Raw genomic sequence first — 16,815 nt, 5'->3', positions numbered from 1 at the left:
CCCATAGTGCCCAGGGATGTGCGGGTTAGGGTGGGTTGGCCGTGCTAAATTGTCCCATAGTGCCCAGGGATGTGCGGGTTAGGGTGGGTTGGCCATGGGAAATATGGGGTTACAGGGATAGATTGGAGGGATGGAATTCTCTTTGGAGGGTCAGTGCTGACAGAATGGGCTGAATGGTTTCAGAAAGAGGAAGATTTGATCTCCATTATGAAATCTCACACCAGGAGGAGGGAGTGAGAGAGTGCTCCATATGGAAAGCCTGACTTCCTCTGAGTCTATCGTGGACAGATGCATAGACAGAGTGGCACTCTGTCAGAGCCAGACAGGCTATTCAGCTCAGTGACTGTGTAAACCCGCAGAAAACAACTGAAGACAGACCAATCAATGTTTCACCCAATATCCACGGGTTGAGAATCCCCTTGGAATGGTGAATGGTGGAGGAATGAAGTTTAACAAGGTCCTACCCCAGCCCCTACACCCCCTCCCTATCTCTGTAACCCCCTCCAGCCCCTAGACTCCTCCTTATCTCTGTAACCCCCTCCAGCCCCTACACCCCCTCCCTATCTCTGTAACCCCCTCCAGCCCCTACACCCCCTCCCTATCTCTGTAACCCCCCTCCAGCACCTACACCCCTCCCTGTCTCTGTAACCCCCTCCAGCACCTACACCCCTCCCTATCTCTGTAACCCCCTCCAGCCCCTACACCCCTCCCTAACTCTGTAACCTCCTCCAGCCCCTACACCCCCTCCCTATGTCTGCAAACCCCTCCAACACCTACACTTCCTCCCTATCTCTGTAACCCCCTCCAGCCCCTACACCCCCTCCCTATCTCTGTAACCTCCTCCAGCCCCTACACCCCCTCCCTATCTCTGTAACCCCCTCCAGCCCCTACACCCCCTCCCTATCTCTGTAACCTCCTCCAGCCCCTACACCCCCTCCCTATCTCTGTAACCCCCTCCAGCCCCTACACCCCCTCCCTATCTCTGTAACCTCCTCCAGCCCCTACACCCCCTCCCTATCTCTGTAACCCCCTTCAGCCCCTACACCCCGTCCCTATCTCTGTAACCCCCTCCAGCCCATCCCTAACTCTGTACTCCCCCCTCCAGCCCCTACACGCCCTCCCCATTTCTCCATCATTAATGGCTACCCGGGCCCTGAGGTCTGGGATTCCCTCCCTCAACCTTTCTGCTCCCTCTCTCCCCTTTCTCCATCTGCCCTCCTATTTCATCTCCTCCATTCTTCCCCATCCCCACCTCTATGTTTATCCTTTCTCTCTCTGTCCATCTCCTTTCCCCCTCTCTTTTCCTCTGTACTCCTTTCTCTCACCTTTCATTTTCTGTCACCCTGTCACACTCTGTGCTTCTCTGTCACTCCATCTCCTATTCTCTCTCCTGCCTCTCTCTCTGTCTCCTTCGCTCACTCTCTCTCTCTCTCTCTCCTTGTCGGTCTCTCTTATTCTTTAAGATGCTCTTGGTAAGAGCTTGTCATCGCCAGCCCTGAATTAATTGTGCCAAAGGATCTTTGGGAGTGTCTCGATGTTATAAGGCGCTACAGGAATGCAGACAATTATTGTTACTCAGCTCTGGGGAAATGCTGCTGTCTCCCCTGACAGCAGGCCTGGTGGGGGGGTGAGGGGTGTTGAGGGTAGGAGAGGTAGGAGGGGTGGGGGTGACCTGATCAATTCTGGAACATTCTGGAAGGATTCGAGCAGCTCTTTGTTATGTGGAAGGCAGACGGGGACTGGAACCCTGTGCTGCATGGCCGACTCTAGCTTCTAGAATGTTCCAGTCATCCCAAAACAAACCACAGGATTTCCTGTGCTGGCCTTTTCCCAACTCAGCTGACTCGGGGAGGAAGGACATTACATCCGAATGGCTAAACACAGAGGATGGGAAAGAGACGGGGGGTGGGGAGGGAGAGAGGGGGACATGGACAGAGAGATGGGGAAAGAGAGAGAGAGAGAGAGACACACACAGACAGAGAGGGAAGGGCGAGTGAGTGAGAGAGAGAGAGAGATGGGGGGAGAGACACAGAGACAATGAGGGAAGGGAGAGTAAGAGAGGAGAGGTAGAGAGAGGGAATGTAGAGGGGGAGACAGAGGGAGGGGAGAGAGGGAGTGTGAGAGAGAGTACAAGGGAAAGGGGGTGGGGGAGAGAGGGAGTGTGAGAGAGAGTACAAGGGAGAGGGGGTGGGGGAGAGAGGGAGTGTGAGAGAGAGTACAAGGGAGAGGGGGTGGGGGAGAGGGAGTGTGAGAGAGAGTATAAGGGAGAGGGGGTGGGGGAGAGGGAGTGTGAGAGAGAGTACAAGGGAGAGGGGGTGGGGGAGAGAGGGAGTGTGAGAGAGAGTACAAGGGAGAGGGGGTGGGGGAGAGGGAGTGTGAGAGAGAGTACAAGGGAGAGGGGGTGGGGGAGAGAGGGAGTGTGAGAGAGAGTACAAGGGAGAGGGGGTGGGGGAGAGAGGGAGTGTGAGAGAGAGTATAAGGGAGAGGGGGTGGGGGAGAGGGAGTGTGAGAGAGAGTACAAGGGAGAGGGGGTGGGGGAGAGAGGGAGTGTGAGAGAGAGTACAAGGGAGAGGGGGTGGGGGAGAGAGGGAGTGTGAGAGAGAGTACAAGGGAGAGGGGGTGGGGGAGAGGGAGTGTGAGAGAGAGTATAAGGGAGAGGGGGTGGGGGAGAGAGGGAGTGTGAGAGAGAGTATAAGGGAGAGGGGGTGGGGGAGAGAGGGAGTGTGAGAGAGAGTATAAGGGAGAGGGGGTGGGGGAGAGGGAGTGTGAGAGAGAGTACAAGGGAGAGGGGGTGGGGGAGAGAGGGAGTGTGAGAGAGAGTACAAGGGAGAGGGGGTGGGGGAGAGAGGGAGTGTGAGAGAGAGTACAAGGGAGAGGGGGTGGGGGAGAGGGAGTGTGAGAGAGAGTATAAGGGAGAGGGGGTGGGGGAGAGAGGGAGTGTGAGAGAGAGTATAAGGGAGAGGGGGTGGGGGAGAGAGGGAGTGTGAGAGAGAGTACAAGGGAGAGGGGGGTGGGGGAGAGAGGGAGTGTGAGAGAGAGTACAAGGGAGAGGGGGTGGGGGAGAGAGGCAGTGAGTGACAGTCCGGGGTGGGGGGGGGTTGGAGAATGAGAGAGGGGGAGGTAGTGAGTGAGAGTCCGGGCTCGGGGGAGTGGGTAGATAATGAGAGAGAGGGAGGGATAATGAGACAGAGGGAGGGAGAATGAGAGAGAGGGAGGGAGAATGAGAGAGAGAGGGAGAAAGATAGAGTGGGGCTGAGACAATGAGAGAGAAAAAAGACATGGTGAGAGATGGACGGAAAGGGAGAAAGTTAGAGATGAAGAAGGATGTGGAGCAATACATAAAAAAGAGAGATAGAGAGACATGCAGAGAGATGGAGACACACGGAGAGACAGAGAAAGAGAGAGAGAACAAACAGAGACAGAGAGAGTGCCACCAAGCGGGATGCAGACAGAGAGAGAGAGAGAGACGGAGGGAGGGAGGCGAGATGGACTGTTTGCTTCAATAATGATGTGGTTGAGAATGGATGTGGTGATTCAGTGAACTGTAATCAAATCAATGCAGTGATTCAGGCCGAGTGAGCTGCACAGTGCATTCCACATCCCTGCAACAAACACCAGACGTGAGCGATTTCCAAATTCCCACATCCTCCCCCATTCTCCACATGGCAGCAGACAAAGGGACCAAGAACAAACCCCTCCCTTCAAACATCCAGACAAACATTCGCCAAAGCAACACAGCCACTTCAAAACAAAGACACGCACACACAGGCTGCAGTGTAATCCGGCAACAGGATGCAGGCGAAATACACACAGGCTCAGATCCCCGGGAGGGAGTTACAGACTGGAATCTAATCGAGGGGTTCAGGGTGGGTTATATACAGAATAACAGATACCCCGGGAGGGAGTTACAGACTGGCATCTAATCGAGGGGTTCAGGGTGGGTTTATATCCAGAATAACAGATACCCCGGGAGGGAGTTACAGACTGGAATCTAATCGAGGGGTTCAGGGTGTGTTATATACAGAATAACAGATACCCCAGGAGGGAGTTACAGACTGGAATCTAATCGAGGGGTTCAGGGTTGGTTATATACAGAATAACAGATACCCGGGAGGGAGTTACAGACTGGAATCTAATCGAGGGGTTCAGGGTGTGTTATATACAGAATAACAGATGCCCGGGAGGGAGTTACAGACTGGAATCTAATCGAGGGGTTCAGGGTGGGTTATATACAGAATAACAGATACCCCGGGAGGGAGTTACAGACTGGAATCTAATCGAGGGGTTCAGGGTGTGTTATATACAGAATAACAGATAACCCGGGAGGGAGTTACAGACTGGAATCTCATCGAGGGGAGCAGGGTGGGTTATATACAGAATAACAGATAACCCGGGAGGGAGTTACAGACTGAAATCTAACCGAGCGGTGCAGGGTGGGTAATATACAGAATAACAGATACCCCGGGAGGGAGTTACAGACTAGAATCTAATCGAGGGGTTCAGGGTGGGTTATATACAGAATAACAGATACACGGGAGGGAGTTACAGACTGGAATCTGATCGAGGGGTTCAGGGCGGGTTATATACAGAATAGCAGATACCCCGGGAGGGAGTTACAGACTGGAATCTAATCGAGGGGCTCAGGGTGGGTTATATACAGAATAACTTATACCCCGGGAGGGAGTTACAGACTGGAAACTAATGGAGAGGTTCAGGGTGTGTTATATACAGAATAACAGATACCCCGGGAGGGAGTTACAGACTGGAATCTAATCGAGGGATTCAGGGTGTGTTATATACAGAATAACAGATACCCCGGGACGGAGTTCCAGACTGGAATCTAATCGAGAGGCTCAGGGTGTGTTATATACAGAATAACAGATACCCCGGGAGGGAGTTACAGACTGGAATCTAATCGAGGCGTTCAGGGTGGGTAATATACAGAATAACAGATACCCCGGGAGGGAGTTACAGACTGGAATCTAATCGAGGGGTTCAGGGTGTGTTATATACAGAATAACAGATACCCCGGGAGGGAGTTACAGAATGGAATCTAATCGAGGGGCTTAGGATGGGTTATATACAGAATAACAGATACCCCGGGAGGGAGTTACAGACTGGAATCTGATCGACGGGTTCAGGGTGTGTTATGTACAGAATAACAGATACCCCGGGAGGGAGTTACAGACTGGAACCTAATCGAGGGGCTTAGGGTGGGTTATACATAGAATAACAGATACCCCGGGAGGGAGTTACAGACTGGAATCGAATCGAGGGGTTCAGGCTGTGTTATGTACAGAATAACAGATACCCCGGGAGGGAGTTACTGACTGGAATCTAATCGAGCGGTTCAGGGTGGGTTATATACAGAATAACAGATACCCCAGGAGGGAGTTACAGACTGGAATCTAATCGAGGGGTTCAGGGTGGGTGATATACAGAATAACAGATACCCCGGGAGGGAGTTACAGACTGGAATCTAATCGAGAGGTTCAGGGTGGGTTATATACAGAATAACAGATACCCCGGGAGGGAGTTACAGACTCGAATCTAATCGAGGGGCTCAGGGTGGGTTATATACAGAATAACAGATGCCCGGGAGGGAGTTACAGAGTGGAATCTAATCGAGGCGTTCAGGGTGGGTTATATACAGAATAACAGATACCCCGGGAGGGAGTTACTGACTGGAATCTAACCGAGGGGTTCAGGGTGGGTTATATACAGAATAACAGATACCCCGGGAGGGAGTTACAGACTGGAATCTAATCGAGGGGTTCAGGGTGGGATATGTACAGAATAACAGATATCCCGGGAGGGAGTTACAGACTGGAATCTAATCGAGGGGCTCAGGGTGTGTTATATACAGAATAACACATACCCCGGGAGGGAGTTACAGACTGGAATCTAATCGAGGGGTGCAGGGTGGGTGATATATTAAATAACAGATACCCCGGGAGGGAGTTACAGACTGGAATCTAATCGAGGGGCTCAGGGTGGGTGAAATACAAAATAACAGATACCCCGGGAGGGAGTTACAGACTGGAATCTAATCGAGGGGTTCAGGGTGGGTTATATACAGAATAACAGATACCCCGGGAGGGAGTTACAGACTCGAATCTAATCGGGGGGCTCAGGGTGGGTTATATACAGAATAACAGATACCCCAGGAGAGAGTTACAGACAGAAATCTAACCGAGCGGTGCAGGGTGGGTGATATACAGAATAACAGATACCCCGGGAGGGAGTTACAGAGTGGAATCTAATGGAGGGGTTCAGGGTGGGTTATATACAGAATAACAGATACCCCGGGAGGGAGTTACAGACTGGAATCTAATCGAGGGGTTCAGGGTGGGTTATATACAGAATAACAGATACCCGGGGAGGGAGTTACAGACTGGAATCTAATCGAGGGATTCAGGGTGGGTTATATACAGAATAACAGATACCCCGGGAGGGAGTTACAGACTGGAATCTAACTGAGGGGTTCAGGGTGTGTTATGTACAGAATAACAGATACGCCGGGAGGGAGTTACAGACTGGAATCTAATCCAGGGGCTGAGGGTGGGTGATATACAGAATAACAGATACCCCGGGAGGGAGTTACAGACTGGAATCTAATCGAGGGGTTCAGGGTGTGTTATGTACAGAATAACAGATACCCCGGGAGGGAGTTACAGACTGGAATCTAATGGAGGGGTTCAGGGTGGGTTATATACAGAATAACAGATACCCCGGGAGGGAGTTACAGACTGGAATCTAATCGAGGGGTTCAGGGTGGGTTATATACAGAATAACAGATACCCTGGGAGGGAGTTACAGACTGGAATCAAACCGAGGGGTTCAGGGTGGGTGATATACAGAATAACAGATACCCCGGGAGGGAGTTACAGACTGGAATCTAATCGAGGGGTTCAGGGTGGGTGATATACAGAATAACAGATACCCCGGGAGAGAGTTACAGACTGGAATCTAATCGAGGGGTTCAGGGTGGGTTATATACAGAATAACAGATACCCCGGGAGGGAGTTACAGACTGGAGTCTAATCGAGGGGATCAGGGTGTGTTTTATGCAGAATAACAGATACCCCGGGAGGGAGTTACAGACTGGAATCTAACCGAGGGGTTCAGGGTGGGTTATATACAGAATAACAGATACCCCGGGAGGTAGTTACAGACTGGAATCTAATCGAGGGGTTCAGGGTGTGTTATGTACAGAATAACAGATACCCCGGGAGGGAGTTACAGACTGGAATCTAACCGAGGGGGTTCAGGGTGGGTTATGTAGAGAATAACAGATACCCCGGGAAGGAGTTACTGACTGGAATCTAATCGAGGGGTTCAGGGTGGGTTATATACAGAATAACAGATACCCCGGGAGGGAGTTACAGACTGGAATCTAATCGAGGGGCTCAGGGTGGGTGATATATAAAATAACAGATACCCCGGGAGGGAGTTACAGACTGGAATCTAATCGAGAGGCTCAGGGTGGGTTATATACAGAATAACAGATACCCCGGGAGGGAGTTACAGACTGGAATCTAATCGAGGGGCTCAGGGTGGGTGATATATAAAATAACAGATACCCCGGGAGGGAGTTACAGACTGGAATCTAACCGAGGGGTTCAGGGTGGGTGATATACAGAATAACAGATACCCCGGGAGGGAGTTACAGACTGGAATCTAACCGAGGGGTTCAGGGTGGGTGATATACAGAATAACAGATACCCCGGGAGGGAGTAACAGACTGGAATCTAATCGAGGGGTGCAGGATGGGTGATATACAGAATAACAGATACCTCGGGAGGGAGTTACAGACTGGAATCTAATTGAGGGGCTCAGGGTGGGTGATATACAGAATAACAGATACCCCGGGAGGGAGTTACAGACTGGAATCTAATCGAGGGGTTCAGGGTGGGTTATATACAAAATAACAGATACCCCGGGAGGGAGTTACAGACTAATGGAGGGGTTCAGGGTGGGTTATATCCAGAATAACAGATGCCCCGGGAGGGAGTTACAGACTGGAATCTAATCGAGGGGTTCAGGGTGTGTTATGTACAGAATAACAGATACCCTGGGAGGGAGTTACTGACTGGAATCTAATCGAGGGGTTCAGGGTGGGTTATATACAGAATAACAGATACCCCGGGAGGGAGTTACTGACTGGAATCTAATCGAGGGGTTCAGGGTGGGTTATATCCAGAATAACAGATCCCCCGGGAGGGAGTTCCAGACTGGAATCTAATCGAGAGGCTCAGGGTGGGTGATATACAGAATAACAGATACCCCGGGAGGGAGTTACAGACTGGAATCTAATCGAGGGGCTCAGGGTGGGTGATATACAGAATAACAGATACCCCGGGAGGGAGTTACAGACTGGAATCTAATCGAGGGGTGCAGGGTGTGTTATATACAGAATAACAGATACCCCGGGAGGGAGTTACAGACTGGAATCTAATCGAGGGGTTCAGGGTGGGTGATATAAAATAACAGATACCCCGGGAGGGAGTTACAGACTGGAATCTAATCGAGGGCTTCAGGGTGGGTTATATACAGAATAACAGACACCCCCGGGAGGGAGATACAGACTGGAATATAACCGAGCGGTGCAGGGTGGGTGATATACAGAATAACAGATACCCCGGGAGGGAGTTCCAGACTGGAATCTAATCGAGGGGTTCAGGGTGGGTTATGTACAGAATAACAGATACGCCGGGAGGGAGTTACAGACTGGAATCTAATCGAGGGGCTTAGGGTGGGTTATATACAGAATAACAGATACCCCGGGAGGGAGTTACAGACTGGAATCTAATCGAGGGATTCAGGGTGGGTTATATACAGAATAACAGATACCCCGGGAGGGAGTTACAGACTGGAATCTAATCGAGGGGTTCAGGGTGGGTTATATACAGAATAACAGATACCCCGGGAGGGAGTTACAGACTGGAGTCTAATCGTGGGGATCAGGGTGTGTGATATACAGATTAACAGATACCCCGGGAGGGAGTTACAGACTGGAGTCTAATCGAGGGGATCTGGGTGTGTGATATATAGAATAACAGATACCCCGGGAGGGAGTTACAGACTGGAATCTAATCGAGGGGTTCAGGGTGGGTGATATACAGATTAACAGATACCCCGGGAGGGAGTTACAGACTGGAGTCTAATCGAGGGGATCAGGGTGTGTGATATACAGAATAACAGATAACCCGGGAGGGAGTTACAGACTGGAATCTAATCGAGAGGTTCAGGGTGGGTTATATACAGAATAACAGATACCCCGGGAGGGAGTTCCAGACTGGAATCTAATCGAGAGGCTCAGGGTGGGTGATATATAAAAGAACAGATACCACGGGAGGGAGTTACAGACTGGAATCTAATCGAGGGATTTAGGGTTGGTGATATACAGAATAACAGATACCCCGGGAGGGAGTTACAGAGTGGAATCTAATCGAGGGGCTCAGGGTGGGTGATATACAGAATAACAGATACCCCGGGAGGGAGTTACAGACTCGAATCTAATCGGGGGGCTCAGGGTGGGTGATATACAGAATAACAGATACCCCGGGAGGGAGTTACAGACTCGAATCTAATCGGGGGGCTCAGGGTGGGTGATATACAGAATAACAGATACCCCGGGGAGGGAGTTACAGACTGGAATCTAATCGAGGGGCTCAGGGTGGGTGATATACAGAATAACAGATACCCCCGGGAGGGAGTTACAGACAGAAATCTAACCGAGCGGTGCAGGGTGGGTGATATACAGAATAACAGATACCCCGGGAGGGAGTTACAGAGTGGAATCTAATCGAGGCGTTCAGGGTGGGTAATATACAGAATAACAGATACCCCGGGAGGGAGTTACAGACTGGAATCTCATCGAGGGGTTCAGGGTGGGTTATATACAGAATAACAGATACCCCGGGAGGGAGTTACAGACCTGAATCTAATCGAGGGGTTCAGGGTGGGTTATATACAGAATAACAGATACCCCGGGAGGGAGTTACAGACTGGAATCTAATCGAGGGGTTCAGGGTGGGTTATATACAGAATAACAGATACCCCGGGAGGGAGTTACAGACTGGAATCTATTCGAGGGGTTCAGGGTGGGTTATATACAGAATAACAGACACCCCGGGAGGGAGTTACAGACTGGAATCTAATCGACGGGTTCAGGGTGGGTTATATACAGAATAACAGATACCCAGGGAGGGAGTTACAGACTGGAATCTAATCGAGGGGTTCAGGGTGGGTGATATACAGAATAACAGATACCCCGGGAGGGAGTTACAGACTGGAATCTAACCGAGGGGTTCAGGGTGGGTTATATACAGAATAACAGATACCCCGGGAGGGAGTTACAGACTGGAATCTAACTGAGGGGTTCAGGGTGTGTTATGTACAGAATAACAGATACGCCGGGAGGGAGTTACAGACTGGAATCTAATCCAGGGGCTGAGGGTGGGTGATATACAGAATAACAGATACCCCGGGAGGGAGTTACAGACTGGAATCTAATCGAGGGGTTCAGGGTGTGTTATGTACAGAATAACAGATACCCCGGGAGGGAGTTACAGACTGGAATCTAATGGAGGGGTTCAGGGTGGGTTATATACAGAATAACAGATACCCCGGGAGGGAGTTACAGACTGGAATCTAATCGAGGGGTTCAGGGTGGGTTATATACAGAATAACAGATACCCTGGGAGGGAGTTACAGACTGGAATCTAACCGAGGGGTTCAGGGTGGGTGATATACAGAATAACAGATACCCCGGGAGGGAGTTACAGACTGGAATCTAATCGAGGGGTTCAGGGTGGGTGATATACAGAATAACAGATACCCCGGGAGAGAGTTACAGACTGGAATCTAATCGAGGGGTTCAGGGTGGGTTATATACAGAATAACAGATACCCCGGGAGGGAGTTACAGACTGGAGTCTAATCGAGGGGATCAGGGTGTGTTTTATGCAGAATAACAGATACCCCGGGAGGGAGTTACAGACTGGAATCTAACCGAGGGGTTCAGGGTGGGTTATATACAGAATAACAGATACCCCGGGAGGTAGTTACAGACTGGAATCTAATCGAGGGGTTCAGGGTGTGTTATGTACAGAATAACAGATACCCCGGGAGGGAGTTACAGACTGGAATCTAACCGAGGGGGTTCAGGGTGGGTTATGTAGAGAATAACAGATACCCCGGGAAGGAGTTACTGACTGGAATCTAATCGAGGGGTTCAGGGTGGGTTATATACAGAATAACAGATACCCCGGGAGGGAGTTACAGACTGGAATCTAATCGAGGGGCTCAGGGTGGGTGATATATAAAATAACAGATACCCCGGGAGGGAGTTACAGACTGGAATCTAATCGAGAGGCTCAGGGTGGGTTATATACAGAATAACAGATACCCCGGGAGGGAGTTACAGACTGGAATCTAATCGAGGGGCTCAGGGTGGGTGATATATAAAATAACAGATACCCCGGGAGGGAGTTACAGACTGGAATCTAACCGAGGGGTTCAGGGTGGGTGATATACAGAATAACAGATACCCCGGGAGGGAGTTACAGACTGGAATCTAACCGAGGGGTTCAGGGTGGGTGTTATACAGAATAACAGATACCCCGGGAGGGAGTAACAGACTGGAATCTAATCGAGGGGTGCAGGATGGGTGATATACAGAATAACAGATACCTCGGGAGGGAGTTACAGACTGGAATCTAATTGAGGGGCTCAGGGTGGGTGATATACAGAATAACAGATACCCCGGGAGGGAGTTACAGACTGGAATCTAATCGAGGGGTTCAGGGTGGGTTATATACAAAATAACAGATACCCCGGGAGGGAGTTACAGACTAATGGAGGGGTTCAGGGTGGGTTATATCCAGAATAACAGATACCCCGGGAGGGAGTTACAGACTGGAATATAATCGAGGGGTTCAGGGTGTGTTATGTACAGAATAACAGATACCCTGGGAGGGAGTTACTGACTGGAATCTAATCGAGGGGTTCAGGGTGGGTTATATACAGAATAACAGATACCCCGGGAGGGAGTTACTGACTGGAATCTAATCGAGGGGTTCAGGGTGGGTTATATCCAGAATAACAGATCCCCCGGGAGGGAGTTCCAGACTGGAATCTAATCGAGAGGCTCAGGGTGGGTGATATACAGAATAACAGATACCCCGGGAGGGAGTTACAGACTGGAATCTAATCGAGGGGCTCAGGGTGGGTGATATACAGAATAACAGATACCCCGGGAGGGAGTTACAGACTGGAATCTAATCGAGGGGTGCAGGGTGTGTTATATACAGAATAACAGATACCCCGGGAGGGAGTTACAGACTGGAATCTAATCGAGGGGTTCAGGGTGGATGATATAAAATAACAGATACCCCGGGAGGGAGTTACAGACTGGAATCTAATCGAGGGCTTCAGGGTGGGTTATATACAGAATAACAGACACCCCCGGGAGGGAGATACAGACTGGAATATAACCGAGGGGTTCAGGGTGGGTTATATACAGAATAACAGATACCCCGGGAGGGAGTTCCAGACTGGAATCTAATCGAGGGGTTCAGGGTGGGTTATGTACAGAATAACAGATACGCCGGGAGGGAGTTACAGACTGGAATCTAATCGAGGGGCTTAGGGTGGGTTATATACAGAATAACAGATACCCCGGGAGGGAGTTACAGACTGGAATCTAATCGAGGGATTCAGGGTGGGTTATATACAGAATAACAGATACCCCGGGAGGGAGTTACAGACTGGAATCTAATCGAGGGGTTCAGGGTGGGTTATATACAGAATAACAGATACCCCGGGAGGGAGTTACAGACTGGAGTCTAATCGTGGGGATCAGGGTGTGTGATATACAGATTAACAGATACCCCGGGAGGGAGTTACAGACTGGAGTCTAATCGAGGGGATCTGGGTGTGTGATATATAGAATAACAGATACCCCGGGAGGGAGTTACAGACTGGAATCTAATCGAGGGGTTCAGGGTGGGTGATATACAGATTAACAGATACCCCGGGAGGGAGTTACAGACTGGAGTCTAATCGAGGGGATCAGGGTGTGTGATATACAGAATAACAGATAACCCGGGAGGGAGTTACAGACTGGAATCTAATCGAGAGGTTCAGGGTGGGTTATATACAGAATAACAGATACCCCGGGAGGGAGTTCCAGACTGGAATCTAATCGAGAGGCTCAGGGTGGGTGATATATAAAAGAACAGATACCACGGGAGGGAGTTACAGACTGGAATCTAATCGAGGGATTTAGGGTTGGTGATATACAGAATAACAGATACCCCGGGAGGGAGTTACAGAGTGGAATCTAATCGAGGGGCTCAGGGTGGGTGATATACAGAATAACAGATACCCCGGGAGGGAGTTACAGACTCGAATCTAATCGGGGGGCTCAGGGTGGGTGATATACAGAATAACAGATACCCCGGGAGGGAGTTACAGACTCGAATCTAATCGGGGGGCTCAGGGTGGGCGATATACAGAATAACAGATACCCCGGGGAGGGAGTTACAGACTGGAATCTAATCGAGGGGCTCAGGGTGGGTGATATACAGAATAACAGATACCCCCGGGAGGGAGTTACAGACAGAAATCTAACCGAGCGGTGCAGGGTGGGTGATATACAGAATAACAGATACCCCGGGAGGGAGTTACAGAGTGGAATCTAATCGAGGCGTTCAGGGTGGGTAATATACAGAATAACAGATACCCCGGGAGGGAGTTACAGACTGGAATCTCATCGAGGGGTTCAGGGTGGGTTATATACAGAATAACAGATACCCCGGGAGGGAGTTACAGACCTGAATCTAATCGAGGGGTTCAGGGTGGGTTATATACAGAATAACAGATACCCCGGGAGGGAGTTACAGACTGGAATCTAATCGAGGGGTTCAGGGTGGGTTATATACAGAATAACAGATACCCCCGGGAGGGAGTTACAGACTGGAATCTATTCGAGGGGTTCAGGGTGGGTTATATACAGAATAACAGACACCCCGGGAGGGAGTTACAGACTGGAATCTAATCGACGGGTTCAGGGTGGGTTATATACAGAATAACAGATACCCAGGGAGGGAGTTACAGACTGGAATCTAATCGAGGGGTTCAGGGTGGGTGATATACAGAATAACAGATACCCCGGGAGGGAGTTACAGACTGGAATCTAACCGAGGGGTTCAGGGTGGGTGATATACAGAATAACAGATAACCCGGGAGGGAGTTACAGATTGGAATCTAATCGAGGGGCTCAGGGTGGGTGATATAAAGAATAACAGATACCCCGGGAGGGAGTTACAGACTGGAATCTAACCGAGGGGTTCAGGGTGGGACATATACAGAATAACAGATACCCCGGGAGGGAGTTACAGACTAGAATCTAATCGAGGGGTTCAGGGTGGGTAATATACAGAATAACAGATACCCCGGGAGGGAGTTACAGACTGGAATCTAATCGAGGGGTTCAGGGTGGGTTATATACAGAATAACAGATACCCCGGGAGGGAGTTACAGACTGGAATCTAATCGAGGGGTTCAGGGTGGGTTATGTATAGAATAACAGATACCCCGGGAGAAGTTACAGACTGGAATCGAGCCGAGGGGTTCAGCGTGGGTATGTACAGAACAACAGATACCCCGGGAGGGAGTTACAGACTGGAATCTAATCGAGGGGTTCAGGGTGGGTTTTATACAGAATAACAGATAACCCGGGAGGGAGTTACAGACTGGAATCTAATCGAGGGGTTCAGGGTGGGTTATGTATAGAATAACAGATACCCTGGGAGGAAGTTACAGACTGGAATCGAGCCGAGGGTTTCAGCGTGGGTTATGTACAGAATAACAGATACCCCGGGAGGGAGTTACAGACTGGAATCTAATCGATGGGCTCAGGGTGGGTTATATACAGAATAACAGATACCCCGGGAGGGAGTTACAGACTGGAATCTAACTGAGGGGTTCAGGGCGGGTTATATACAGAATAACAGATACCCCGGGAGGGAGTTACAGACTGGAATCTAATCGATGGGCTCAGGGTGGGTTATATACAGAATAACAGATACCCCGGGAGGGAGTTACAGACTGGAATCTAACTGAGGGGTTCAGGGTGGGTTATATACAGAATAACAGATACCCCGGGAGGGAGTTCCAGACTGGAATCTAATCGAGGGGTTCAGGGTGGGTTATATACAGAATAACAGATACCCCGGGACGGAGTTACAGACTGGAATCTAATCGAGGGGCTCAGGGTGGGTGATATACAGAATAACAGATACCCCGGGAAGGAGTTCCAGTCTGGAATCTAATCGAGGGGTTCAGGGTGTGTTATATACAGAATAACAGATACCCCGGGAGGGAGTTACAGACTGGAATCTAATCGAGGGGCTCAGGGTGGGTGATATACAGAATAACAGATACCCCGGTAGGGAGTTACAGACTGGAATCTAATCGAGGGGTTCAGGGTGGGTTATATACAGAATAACAGATACCCCGGGAGGGAGTTACAGACTCGAATCTAATCGGGGGGCTCAGGGTGGGTTATATACAGAATAACAGATACCCCAGGAGAGAGTTACAGACAGAAATCTAACCGAGCGGTGCAGGGTGGGTGATATACAGAATAACAGATACCCCGGGAGGGAGTTACAGAGTGGAATCTAATGGAGGGGTTCAGGGTGGGTTATATACAGAATAACAGATACCCCGGGAGGGAGTTACAGACTGGAATCTAACCGAGGGGTTCAGGGTGGGTGATATACAGAATAACAGATACGCCGGGAGGGAGTTACAGACTGGAATCTAATCGAGGGGTTCAGGGTGGGTGATATACAGAATAACAGATACCCCGGGAGAGAGTTACAGACTGGAATCAAATCGAGGGGTTCAGGGTGGGTTATATACAGAATAACAGATACCGGAGAGGGAGTTACAGACTGGAATCTAATCGAGGTGTTCAGGGTGGGTTATATACAGAATAACAGATACCCCGGGAGGGAGTTACAGACTGGAATCTAATCGAGGGGTTCAGGGTGGGTTATATACAGAATAACAGATACCCTGGGAGGGAGTTACAGACTGGAATCTAATCGAGGGGCTCAGGGTGGGTGATATAAAATAACAGATACCCCGGGAGGGAGTTACAGACTGGAATCTAATCGAGGGCTTCAGGGTGGGTTATATACAGAATAACAGACACCCCCGGGAGGGAGTTACAGACTGGAATCTAACCGAGCGGTGCAGGGTGGGTGATATACAGAATAACAGATACCCCGGGAGGGAGTTACAGACTGGAATCTAATCGAGGGCTTCAGGGTGGGTTATGTACAGAATAACAGATACGCCGGGAGGGAGTTACAGACTGGAATCTAATCGAGGGGCTTAGGGTGGGTTATATACAGAACAACAGATACCCCGGGAGGGAGTTACAGACTGGAATCTAATCGAGGGGTTCAGGGTGGGTGGTATACAGATTAACAGATACCCCGGGAGGGAGTTACAGACTGGAGTCGAATCGAGGGGATCAGGGTGTGTGATATACAGAATAACAGATACCCCTGGAGGGAGTTACAGACTGGAATCTAATCGAGAGGTTCAGGGTGGGTTATATACAGAATAACAGATACCCCGGGAGGGAGTTCCAGACTGGAATCTAATCGAGAGGCTCAGGGTGGGTGATATATAAAAGAACAGATACCCCGGGAGGGAGTTACAGACTGGAATCTAATCGAGGGGTTTAGGGTTGGTGATATACAGAATAACAGATACCCCGGGAGGGAGTTAC

Source organism: Stegostoma tigrinum, chromosome 46 (genome assembly GCF_030684315.1).
Source record: "Stegostoma tigrinum isolate sSteTig4 chromosome 46, sSteTig4.hap1, whole genome shotgun sequence".
NCBI classification, from domain to species: domain Eukaryota; kingdom Metazoa; phylum Chordata; class Chondrichthyes; order Orectolobiformes; family Stegostomatidae; genus Stegostoma; species Stegostoma tigrinum.
This window is presented reverse-complemented; position numbering follows the sequence as displayed.